Here is a 12,327-nt window from a genome sequence, read left to right on the forward strand (position 1 = left end):
CAGAGATGTTTTTCTCTGAATAGCTCCCAATTCCAAACGTTTGATATCATCTCGTCATTTGAAGGATGAGTCACTACAGACAGCTATGTAGGGGAGGAAATTTGCCGCTCGACAGAAGCGAGCACCCGCAGCGCTGGTGCAAGTCGCGCACAAGAGCAGCGAGTTCCTCCGTCCGAGCTTGCTGCCGCGGCCGGGGGAGGCTGGAGCTCTCCTGCATCCCAGCTGGCAGGCACGGGATGAGTTTTGATGGATAATGATGACAAAACCCGAGCTGGGCTGGATTTGGATGGTGCAGAGCGATGGTCAGAGTGGGAAGAGATGTCCCCTGTCTGTCCCGTGGTGGGATGAGTTACCCTCTGGAGAGGACACGCTGTCTCCTGCTGGCTAACAAGGTGTTGCTGCGATTTCCTCCCAGCCTTGAGACGAGGCTGGAGTCATCCTGTGAGCTAAACCCATCCCCAGCAGGAGCTGGGCTGAGACAGGGGCTGCCCAGCCGGGTGCAGCACCTTTGGAGAACTGGAGCTGTCAGGTTTCACCAAAATGCCCAAGCATTGAGATTTTATGCAGGTAATGACCTGGCCACAGGCATCAGCACAGGGCACAGTCCTGAAGTAGGGGAAATGTAGGTCACACAGATCCCTGCCCCAACACACAAGGGTGTTTATCTTCCCAGTGAAATGGGTACAGGCTGCTTTTGGCATAGGTAGTAATACGGACAGAGGAATGCAAGTTCCTCTCGCTCAGGATTAGCCAGACTGATTTTGGTGAAATGTTAAAGCAAAATGACAGTGCTCGGCCTCATGCAGCCAGCTGAGCTGGGGAAATTCAGCACCGACGGTTAATACCCGGCAAAATTATTAGCAATGAAGTATGCTACTTACAACAGGAAATCTTGAAGAATCTCATCTCTGTCTTTAAAAAAGCTGAAAGTTATCTCAGAGGTCTCGAGGCCCAGGTTGCTGTAATATCTTTTATTGTTCTCGAGCAGAAATGTGGTTTACTTACACTTAGCAAAGAGAGGTAAACAAAGCAGAACAAGGCTCAGCGCTGTGCTGTAATCGGATCTCATCACGTACCCTGCATTAACGTGATCTTCTCATCCTCCCAGGCCCTGCCCCACCTGGTGCTCAGCGCCTTTGACCTCCTCAGGAATGCTCAGCGCCACGCAGCTGCCTCCCTTCCCCAGCACATGCACGCATCCAGCAGCATTAAAAACCACCATCAAAGGCACGAGGCAGTTTCCACTAACCTCATCAAATCCTTCCCTCCCTGACTCACTGGGAGGTGTGGGCCAGGTAACTGGGATCGGTTCAATCTCCTTACCCAAAGCTGCAAGAAAAAAAGAAATGCCCCAAACCACCGACGTGAGCGGCTCTGTTTCAGGCTGTACGTGAGGATTAGTGTCATCATCAGCTTAAAAAACACCAGCCACGTCCAGTTTTGGTTTGTCTAACAGGTGACCTCAGACTATACTGCAATAGCCATAAACCTGTTGTTTCCCAATGCTGGAAATACTGACTAAGCCCTCTGTGTTCCCTGCTTTTTAAAAATTCCTTTTGAGGAAGGTCAAGCGATGGCACAGGGGTCCCCCGATGACTAAAGAGGGGGGACCTGCAGGGGATGCTGCCCTTTCTGTGATGCTCCCTCTGTCCTAGCAGAGCAGGACCTTTGGCCAAGAGGCACACGCTCCATCTCCACCGATGGGATGGAGCGGCTTGCAGATACCTCCTGTTCCTGCAGGAGCAGGAAAAAAAAAACCTTGATTCCTTGCTGAGCACAAGGGTTGTAGCTTTTTGCCACCTACTGACACGTTGTGGGAATGGCTCATCCTGCGAATCCCTGCAGATAGGCTTACTTGTACGCTGCCTGTCTGAGAGCGCACCCAGCATCCTGAGCCACCCACAAGAATAAAAGCCAGAGCAAACACCCCACTTGGCACGCTGGCAGGAGAGCCACATGTATGTGAGCAGTTGCTCCTTGCTATGTAGGAGCTGGACTCGGTGATCCTAGTGGCTCCCTTTCAACTTGGGATATTCTGTGTTCCTGTGATAATTCCCTCCTTGCCACATCCCTTGGGCACGGTAACTTCATCCTTCCAGAGGGCAGTAGCACGGGAGAAGCCTGGCATTTCACTTGAAAAGCAATGTCTTGGCTTCTTCCCCTTCTATCTTTTCCCCAGTTTAACATTTTTTCCCCACTGACTCCTCCTAAAGTTTCTGCTGGCTTTGCCCTCGCCCAGGGTTCCTCCTTCCTTAGCTCTGCTGAGGGCCTGTGACCGGCAGACAGAAGGGCTCTGCAGGACCCTGAGCACTGCAAAGCTTCATTTCAATCCTATTTGGATGCCTTGAGCAGCACAGGGAGCTGATAGTGCTAACTCATTGCTCAGAGTGAACTGCAAACTCTGCAAGAGCACATTTTCTTGTCTCCACTCGAGATGAGGATGTCTTCCACATGGCAATTTTGATGCCTCTTTTGTCCCTTTGTGCAGTTGCAGTGAAGATCATCTGAGCTGAGCCCTCTCTGTGCTTATCAAGCATGCTCAACCCTTGGCTTCTCAAGGGCTCTGAGTGGAAATAGGAGCCTTTACAAAGTGTCCTCAGTATTAAGAGATACCTGTGTTGGTCCTGGGAAGCCCAAAAGCTGGGGAACCCACATCTGCTCAGCGCTTCTCTCATTTTGGTCCATCCAGCTTTCGCTCACCTTCACTTCCAGCAGCACCATGCTTTGCTAACACCCCCTAAAAAAGTAAAAATAAAAATAAAAGTAAAAACCTGCTATGTTGCTGGTCCAGCCTTGAATTTCCCTGTCCCTATAAGCCATCCTGTGACACAGATGATACCTGTGCTGGTATTAGCTGGTAGTCCAGGCAAACTGCAAATGACCTGTTTAATCAAATCAGGTTTTATACAGCATATGATCTTGTTATCAACCAAAATGACTGCATTAACTGAGAACTTGCTGGTTAACAACTGTTTTGGGAGAAAAGAGAAGCAGGAAAGTGTCAGTTTTGTGGTCCTCCCTCATCTTTCGTTGAACTTCTGGGGCCAGCCACTGGCCTCTTGCTGGTCACCAGTTGATCCCCGTTGCAAACACCACGCCAAAGTAATCAACCTGGCTCACAACTTACGTCTGCACTGCAAAAGAGCTGAGATTAAAAGCCAAACACCCCTTCTATTTAACACACAAATCACCTCCTTCAGCTTAGCCAAGCTGACCTAAAAATACAGCTTTTTGCTACACAAAGCCTCCCTTGTGAGACTCGCTGGAGCAGATTTTTCTTACAGTGCTCCTCTGTCTTCAAAAGAGCTCCTGCACGCAGCCTCCCATCTCCTCTAGCACACGGACAGCACGGACAGCACCCGTCGGTGCGGGTTTGTGCGGGCACTGGGGCAGCACCTCTCTTGTGCTGCGCTACGCCGTGCCCCTGAGCACGCTACTGACTGGTGCTGATACAATAACACGCTTGTAGATTATTTTTTTTTGCAGCAGATGGAGAATTCACGTTCAGAACTAACTCGGTTCGGTGTGTTTTTCCGTATGCAAAGCTTAGAGAAAGAGATGGGTTTTTGAGAAAAATTAGGTTGTACAAAATGCATCTGTAGGTCTGTGCAAAAAAAAAATGTAAAAAAATTTGCACTTTTCCCTGAAACTTTTGCAGAGTTGCAATTCAAAACAAGATTAGGAGTTTGGGTTTGGGGGTTTTCTTTCTTTTTTTCTTTCTTTCTTTCTTTCTTTCTTTCTTTCTTTCTTTCTTTCTTTCTTTCTTTCTTTCTTTCTTTCTTTCCTTTCTTTCTTCTCTTTCTTTCTTCTCTTTCTTTCTTCTCTTTCTTTCCTTCTTTCTTTCTTTCTTTCTTTCTTTAATTTGTAAGAATGACTTAGCTAGATGTTGCTAAAAGTAAGCACAAAGATGTGGATGAAAGTGCTGTGCAAAAGAGCAGTAAAAAGGCAAAAACTCAGGGGTCTGTTTCATCTCTAAGAACAATTTTTGCCACAGCCCTGGCTTTCAACCTTTATTTTGAACTTTTCTCATTCCCAGTGCTTGCCAAATCCACTTTGTTGTTGCAAACAGAAAGACTGTAAGTGGCCATAAACAAAAAGGTTAAAAACTTCCTGCACAGCCTACATTTTTCTTCTTTCCTTTCCTTTCCTTTCCTTTCCTTTCCTTTCCTTTCCTTTCCTTTCCTTTCCTTTCCTTTCCTTTCCTTTCCTTTCCTTTCCTTTCCTTTCCTTTCCTTTCCTTTCCTTTCCTTTCCTTTCCTTTCCTTTCCTTTCCTTTCCTTTCCTTTCCTTTCCTTTCCTTTCCTTTCCTTTCCTTTCCTTTCCTTTCCTTTCCTTTCCTTTCCTTTCCTTTCCTTTCCTTTCCTTTCCTTTCCTTTCCTTTCCTTTCCTTTCCTTTCCTTTCCTTTCCTTTCCTTTCTCCCCTGAAGGATTACCTGAAGGATTTGGAAAACCAAATTACCTGATCTCCTCACAGCTGAGGACGAGGGGTTGGGAAGAGCCCACTGCTGCTCTAGGTGCTGATAACTGCCTCCTCCCATTGCTTAGGGCACATTACATTGCTCTGCCCTCATTTTCTTTTCCTCCCCAGCTTCATCTCTCAGAAGAAGACGCGACTTAATGCGCTACCTGCAGGGATCTTGTGCAGCAGGGTTAACACTGCGAAGGCGCTTTGCAGAGGGGCAGCCTCGCAGGGATGCTAACGGGGGGCTGCTGCCTTCCCGGCCGTTCCCAACACCCCCACAGGGCCCCATCCTGCCCGGGTGTCTGCAGCATCCCTCACTCAATGGACTCCGTGCCAATGTGGCACTTTCTCCGTGCTCAAGCAACCTTTGGGTGCTGCTCAGACTGGGGTACACAGGCTGCAGGCAGTGCCAGCTTGTGCTTCCCTGCATGCAGAAGTCACCAATAGCCAGGTGCTGAGAGCTCTGACTTATTTTCCCCGCTATGCCCTGTTTTTTCCTTTCCACCTTTCCATGGCAAAAGACACACATCTCTGGAGTAGCAAAAGTGAGGTTTTCCTCCAACTCAGCTAAAAACAGCTGGGAAAGCTGCTGGGAGAGCAACTCCGTGGTTGCTCTAGAGGCACAGGAGAGTGGGTCCGGGGAGCTGAGAGGAACGCTTCAACCTCTTAGGGGTTTTACTCTAAGGTAGTGACACTGAAATACTGCTTCGTCAGTGGCCGCCTGACAAATTCCACCCCTCTTACAGTGCTCTGTAAGGAAAAGTCTCAGGTGAACATGTGCACCAGCTTGTGTTGATGGGAGGTTGTTAATGTTGTGCATGAGCAGGAATGAGCTTTAAGGCCTCGGGGGAGCACGTGGCTGTATGGGTTGATGGCAGACCTGCTGGGTATGTCAGTCCACGAAGGTGGCAAAGGTCTGCCCTTGAAGCAAGGTGGCAGAGCCTGTGATGTTGCAGCTGTAGGATCCGGTGCTGGACTCCCTTCTATAGGACTGTGTCTTCCACAGGGTGGCATCACGTCTGGGCAGGGGACTTGATGGACGTGGGTACAGCCAGCACAATGCATCTTCATTTACCAGGGGAAAATGGATGTCCAGCTGCACATTACACAAGGATAGTGACACTCCTTTGACTCAATCCATCGATAAGTTTTCTGATCCAGGTCTTCAGCTGGGTAAGAAGGAGAAAAATAATCACAAAGAGCAAAAACTTTTAAAAATCTATTGTAAAAAACAGAGAAGACTGCTAAGCATGTGTCTGAGTAGGAATTAGTAAACTGAAGAGATGGAAAAGGCTTTTATTTATTGTCCAAAAAAGTCAAATGATTGGTGGTTATGATGTGGAAATAGTTAAAGTGAATATTGTCTTACCTCTTCACTTCCCGGCTTTCCGGCACTCAGATTTTGTAACTGATGTTCCAGTTAAGCACGATGAGCCCTGCCTTTGTGCTCACACAAGGAACCGGAGAGGGGCACCAAGATCTGGAGCAGGGCCTGAATCCGAGGTAACAAACCCCTCCAAAGAAAATCGTTGCTCTTAACCTAGACGCGTTCAGCTTCAGGCCCCATATTGAGAAAATAACACCCCCCCTTTGGCAACCCTACCTGTTGTGTTTGCTTCTTCAGCCCTTAAATGAAGTCCTTTGCCCTTGGGGTTCGTGGGACTGGTGGTCATTAGAAGCTATTTTTGAAATTGGGGTGTTTCTGCAAAGCTTCCACAAAATGAGGGAGCGGGGCCTTACAAAATTCATCTCACCACACCAAAGCGCTCCAATTCAGACGGCTTCCGTCGCAGGAAAAAATAATGAAATGCTTTTGGGGCAACGTTTTCCCTCGAGTTACTTCCCTTCAGCGGTGGATTTTGCCAGCCAGACGCACAACTCCACGAGCCGGCCCGGCGAGGCCTGCGCGGAGCCTCGCCTCGCCATGCCTCCGGTGCCCGCCGCCAGCCCGCGGTTATAATCAGATCTCTGCCAGCCGCGGCCTAATGGCCTGCTTTGATGTCCGAGCGTAATATGATTCAGCAGCGCCGCTCTCCTTGATTAGCACACAAATCACGCTCAGAGGCTGGATGCTTCCTGCGCTTAATCATCCATGTGGTGCATTTCAAAGAGTTAAGGGCTGACCAAGAAAGATGACGTTTTTCTTTAAAAGACAAACAAAACGAGCCTGGAGAGAAATGTAAAGCAAACAACCGCGAACAATGTTTTCTGCTGGTTCTTTTTTTTTTCACAGTGCAGAAAGCACCACCACCTTCCTGCGTTAGCGAGAGGAAAGGTTTTACTTCAGTGAACAGACAAATAAATACACACGAAGCTCCTAACCTTGAGGAGAAACGTCTTTGCTTTCAGAGGACAGCCAGTAACCCAACACCTGGAGGAGCAAGCACATTACCCACACAATTAAAGCCTGTTGAGGTGAAACCCAGCCTTTCCTTGCAGATACAGATCTTGGGCTAAATGTGCTGGAGGATCAGGAGTGGAGCTTGGTTTGAGGAACCACAGGCTGGGATGGGTACTTTTTGTCCCCACCCATCCAGGTGACATTATCTTAGGCTATTCGGCTTCTGTCCATGCTCCCCAGCATCTTTTGCTGCAGCTTCACATTGCCTAAAGGTTTTGCAGTTGCAGTTCTTCAGTCATTTACAGCCAAAATATTTTCCCCGAGGTGGTTTTCTAGAGATGTGAAAAGGGATGGATGTGGGCTCCTGCTCAAATTTCTTTCAGGGGCCTCCAGAGGGACCTGAGTGCCACAATATTTTGGGATGATGCCAGGTGAGGTAAAAGCTGTGGCATTTGCAAAGGCTCTGAGCATCCGATATTTTGTGATGCTTCAGAGCAGACTCGGGGGGCTCAGAGGGACACAGCCCACAGCTTTGAAGGTGGCTCATCCCGGCTGCAGAAAAAAGGGCTTTTGCAGAAGTTTGTGTGATTTTTGCCCATTTCAGACAGTTCCCCCAGTGACTGGCTAGGACCAGACAATAACTCTGAACTTTCTTAAAAAACAAGGCAAAAACAACAACAACAGCAACAAAAACATGAAGTTTTATTAAAAGGAAACAAATGATTTTTCAATTGAAAAAGTAGGGTGTATGATTTCATTTTTTCTGATAAAACTTAGAAGCACAAAATATTTTGGGTTGGAGGGAACCCTTAAATATCATCCCGCCCAATGGCATCCATGGGCAGGGACACCTTCCACTTGCTCAGGTTCTCAAAGCCCAAACTTGGCTTTGAACATTCCCAGGGATGGGGCTGCTACAGCTTCTCTGGGCAACCTGTTCCAGTGCCTCACCACCCTCATCATGTAAAATGTTTCCTTTATATCCAATATAAACCTACCCGCTTTCAGTTTAAAGCCATCACCCCTTGTCCTGTCACTACACCAAAGAGTCCCTCCCCAACAGGCCCTGACACAGAGCCCCTCCCCAGCTGTCCTGCAGCCCCTTCAGGCCCTGTCAGGCCGCTGTGAGGTCTCCCCGGGGCCTTCCCTTCTCCAGGCCGAACACCCCCAGCTCCCTCAGCCTGTCCTCACAGCAGAGGGGCTCCAGCCTCTGAGAGTCCTCGTGGCCTCTTCTGGTCCTGCTCCAGCAGGTCCATGACACTCTTGTACAGGGGACCGCAGAGCTGGGTGCAGCTCTCCAGGTGGAGTCTTAGAGCTTTAATCCTATTTACTGAGAAGGATTTGGCAGCTGTGATTAATTCACTGCTCTTAAACATGATAACATTTGTCTGCCTGCTTAAACCGCCTCAGAGGAGGCTCGGCTGGGCCTGCTGCAGCAGGACAGCGCACCTGAGCACGCCTGCACCAGGTGCCCCTTCCCTGGCCACGTACGTGTCGGGTGGGCACCAAAATTCCTTGGGGAGCCCCTCTGCCTCCAGGACAGCCCTTGCTGCAGGAAAAAAGGTTAACAAGAGGGGCTGAACTTTCAGGAAACGTTGTGAGAACTGGAGCTTCCCACCCCTCGCAGGTCACCAACCCTTTTCTTTTCTTCCTCCTTGCTTTCTGTCAGCCCACGGCAAGCTCCCAGGGCAGAGCACGGCTGTTGTTGGGACACCTCCTGGAGCAGTTCCATTTTTAGTGACAAAAAGCAACAGCCAAGCCTATGGGAAGCTGGAGAACAGCAGCTGGAAGCAAAGCCTGCAGCCTGGGAGCTGCTGGAGCCTCCACGTCCTTGGCCACGCTCAACTGAGGGACGATAACCCTCACACAGACCCACTTGTGATTTCACTTGAGGACGTATTACCTAGTAGGGTCATTTTTGGCTACCATAAAGGCCAGGGCCACTGGTTTTTAGGAAGGTGTTCACAAATTTCACAGCTATCCCTTGGTTATGGGCTCCTCAGTGAAGGCACACACCTAGACTGCTTTTTCACCCCGTTTGTTTTCCCTGCAGGGTCTTGGTGTTCCCCAACCTTCGCTTGCCTCATTTCTATGTAAAGCTCCCACCAGACACACCAGCAAGCCCCAAACACCTTTGCTGCAGACAATTCCCCGGCTGCACAGCAGCCTCTGAGCAGATTGCAGCAGAACCCAGACGCGCCGTTGGTGCTCAGGACCTCCGAAAGCAGCCCGGCAATACTCGTCCAACTGGATGGAGAGCGGCGTGGGGAGCAGCCGTGGGAGCCAGCAGGCTGTGAGCTAGTTTTGAAGTCTTACAGAGCTTTTCGCAAGAGGTAAGCTTGAACCACAGTGGATTTCGTCTTTAGAAGGTGCCCGGATTTAACATTGGGCAAAAACTGATGCTACACTGAATGAGAGGTTTCTCTTGGAAGGACAAACGCTTTGCACAGGGTCCAAACCCTGATGCTTCTGAGTGAGCTCCATGAATTCAGCCACGCTGACCTCCCGTAAGCTAAACGTGTGAGCCCAGCACTGAGAAGCAGTCTGAAACTCACTTGCACATCTGCTGTGAGCCAAGGAGTCACAGATCAGCAGTAAAACTTTCGCTGCTGTGCAGTGAAGACAGGGCACCATTTCTGAGAGATGCTTCCCCTTAGCCTCTGAAGTTAAAAAATAAATAAATAAAAAAAATTCTAAGCAAGTTGGGGAAAAGTAGGCTGCAGGCACCATTTAAATCGGGCATGGCCTAAGGTTTTAGAGAGGTGCTTTTAGCTTTCATTCACTGCCTAAATCTGTTTGTGCAGGGATGAACGGGGCTAGGCGAGGGCAGCACTGTGGTATGTAGATTTGGGGAGGAAATTCAGCTTGCCAAACATGCTAGGAAACTAGCAGATTTCTAAATGAGATTTGACTTCCCATTAAGAGGATCTGCAGATTTACCTACACCTGACATAAGCATGGATGGTGAAAAAAAAAAAACACACTAGAATTTCCTTTTTATTCACCTCTGCCTTCTTTTTTCCTGCTGCGTGACATACCCAAGCCAACTCCCCCACCAGCAGCAGTAGGAAGCCTGGTGTGCTTTTGTGGCCATCCCATAAGCACCAGAAAAAGAGCAAAGGCCCTTGTAGCAAACAAACAAATGGGCATTTGGGGCAGGAAACATCAAGTGGATGTTTCTGTCCGACTTTGTCTCTCCCATGTATAAGACCCCATAGACTGCCTTTAAGTGGCATGGATTGAATTGAGCTGCCTTTAAATGCTATAGATAAAAACCTCTTGCTGGAAAGAGGAGGAGGGACAGGCCAACAGTTAGAAACAGGAAAAAATGACAAAAATATCTTGAGTATGGCTGAGGCTGCAGTTTCATGGTCAAGGGACATACTTTAATAAGGCTGTCTTAGCTACAACTTCCTGCAGGTCACCATTTTTTCCTCAAGTCCTAGCTTTAAAGAAGGATTTGGTTTCTGTTCAGCGAAGGGAGGTTCTCAAACCCTTGAGTCCCACAAGCTGGAAACCCTCTCCTGTGTGTCAGGACCAGCTTTGAGGATTAATCCCTGCAGCTGCATCAAGTCCACAGCAAAACCTGCTTTGGCTCCAGTCCATGAGATCATGCTCCTGTAGTATCCAAACCCAGGAAAAGGGGAGCTCACAAACCAAATTCTCACTTTCTGTTTTTCTGTTTTTCTTCCACCAGCATACGATCTGGTGTCTTAAGTAGGCCAGTGCCAGGTGAAGTTGTTCTTTCCTGTGCAGAGGGACGGAGTGCGGAGGACGAGCCCGCGGGTTTCCTAGGGACGCACACCCGTGGTGCAGCCTCATGCCTCCACAAGATGACCAGGGAAGGCTTTAAAAGCAATCCTGCGAAATAAGTAGGCAATACTGCCAGCTACCCTATACACAGTAACAGAAGAGAGTCTGGGGGCTGGAAACATTTTGAAAGAAACCTCAGAAAACCTTTGAATTTCAAGTTTCAGAAACTCACAGCTTAAGAAAATTTAAAATTACCTAGGAATAATTTACCAAAGAAAACTTTGTTACAGTGACCGTTCTTTCAATACCAGGACGGGTTGAAAAGCAAAACTTTGCAAAGCTCAAACAGCAGTGGAAGAGGGATGAAGCTGGCAGAAGATATTTTAAAAGATAATTTAAAATGTTTTTCCAAACCTTTGATATAAGTTTTATTTCCGTTGTTTGGAAGAACTTACTTAGCTGGTGAGCAAAGACCAGGAGAAGTCCCTTCCAAGACCTGTGAAGGAAGAAGGATTTCTTTCTGTAGGTCTCAAAACGTTACCGGGATTTTGATGCTGGCAAGGTTTTCAGAGTGCACTTCTTCCGGAGAACTTTCCAAGAATGCATAGCTTACTGCAAAACAATCTCACTAAGAACTACAGAATTCCCGTTGAGAGATACAAAAGCTATTTCCACATGGAGAAAGGCAAAACGTCGATGTTTTACATTTTAATAAATGCATTTCTTGTATACTTCAGTAAGGCGTATAGGATTGAGTATACAGCAGACATCAACGCGGTCTCTTAAGAGGGAGCAGAGCACACAGTAACCTCTTTATGTAGATGCACTGGACATATTCCATTTGTTAACTTATACATGAAACTGTTCGAGTCATTGTTGGTTCATTGATAGTCCAGAGATTGCCAGCTTTTCAATTTTCACTTCAATAAAACAAAAAAACCCCAAGGAGAACACTTTCTCTTTTTAATCATAGCCAGTCCTGTTTTCTGTAATGAAGAACTTCTTTTCCTAACCCCAAGAGAGCAATTCTTTGAATGTCACTTTCAGACAGCGAGATAAAAATCTCTGCATTTTGCAGAAAAGGACTCTGCCTGCCATTTGCAGCTTGAACCACTTTCCGATTTATTTACTTTTTTTGAGGCAGTTTACATTTGCAGGCTGGCCCAGCTCGCTCCTTCCCAACCAGTCCGAGAGCTGCAAAAATGCGCTCTGTGCCAGCCACGAGACAGACGTCGGACCTAAGGCCACCTAAAGTCTTCTGGATGAACTCTGTGCAAAAAAAACCCTGCAAGTCGCACTTCCTGGCAAATTCTGTCAGCAGCAGCACCAGCCGGGGGTGGTGTGAGCCCTTAATTAGGCAAGGACAGCTTTGCACACCTGAGGCAGTTCGGGAAAGCTGCAGGATTTGCAGATCAGCATGCAGCTGAGCGGAGAGGACAGTGGAGGAGGAAGGCCACCCTTAATTTGGCTGAAGAGTGGCTGGCTTTCTTCTTAATATAATTAGCTCCTCCAGCAGGCCCTCGTGCTTTGACTCAAGGAGGCTGAAGCACACTCAGCTCAATTCAGCAATGACACCAACTGCTTCCATCAGACGCATCAAACTCAGAGGGTTCGTTTGTTTGTTCTTCCCAATATTAAAGGCTAATTCTGGTGGAGACTAAGAGCCTTTTCCAGCGCAGCCATCCCTTGGGAGGGAGCCGTGGCAACGTGAGAGCACTCAATTAGTTGTCTGCTCTAAATTACTCACGGCGAGGAGCGTGGTCATGTGGAC

The sequence above is a fragment of the Anser anser genome, assembly GCF_964211835.1.
Source record: "Anser anser genome assembly, chromosome: 5".
In the NCBI taxonomy this organism is placed as follows: domain Eukaryota; kingdom Metazoa; phylum Chordata; class Aves; order Anseriformes; family Anatidae; genus Anser; species Anser anser.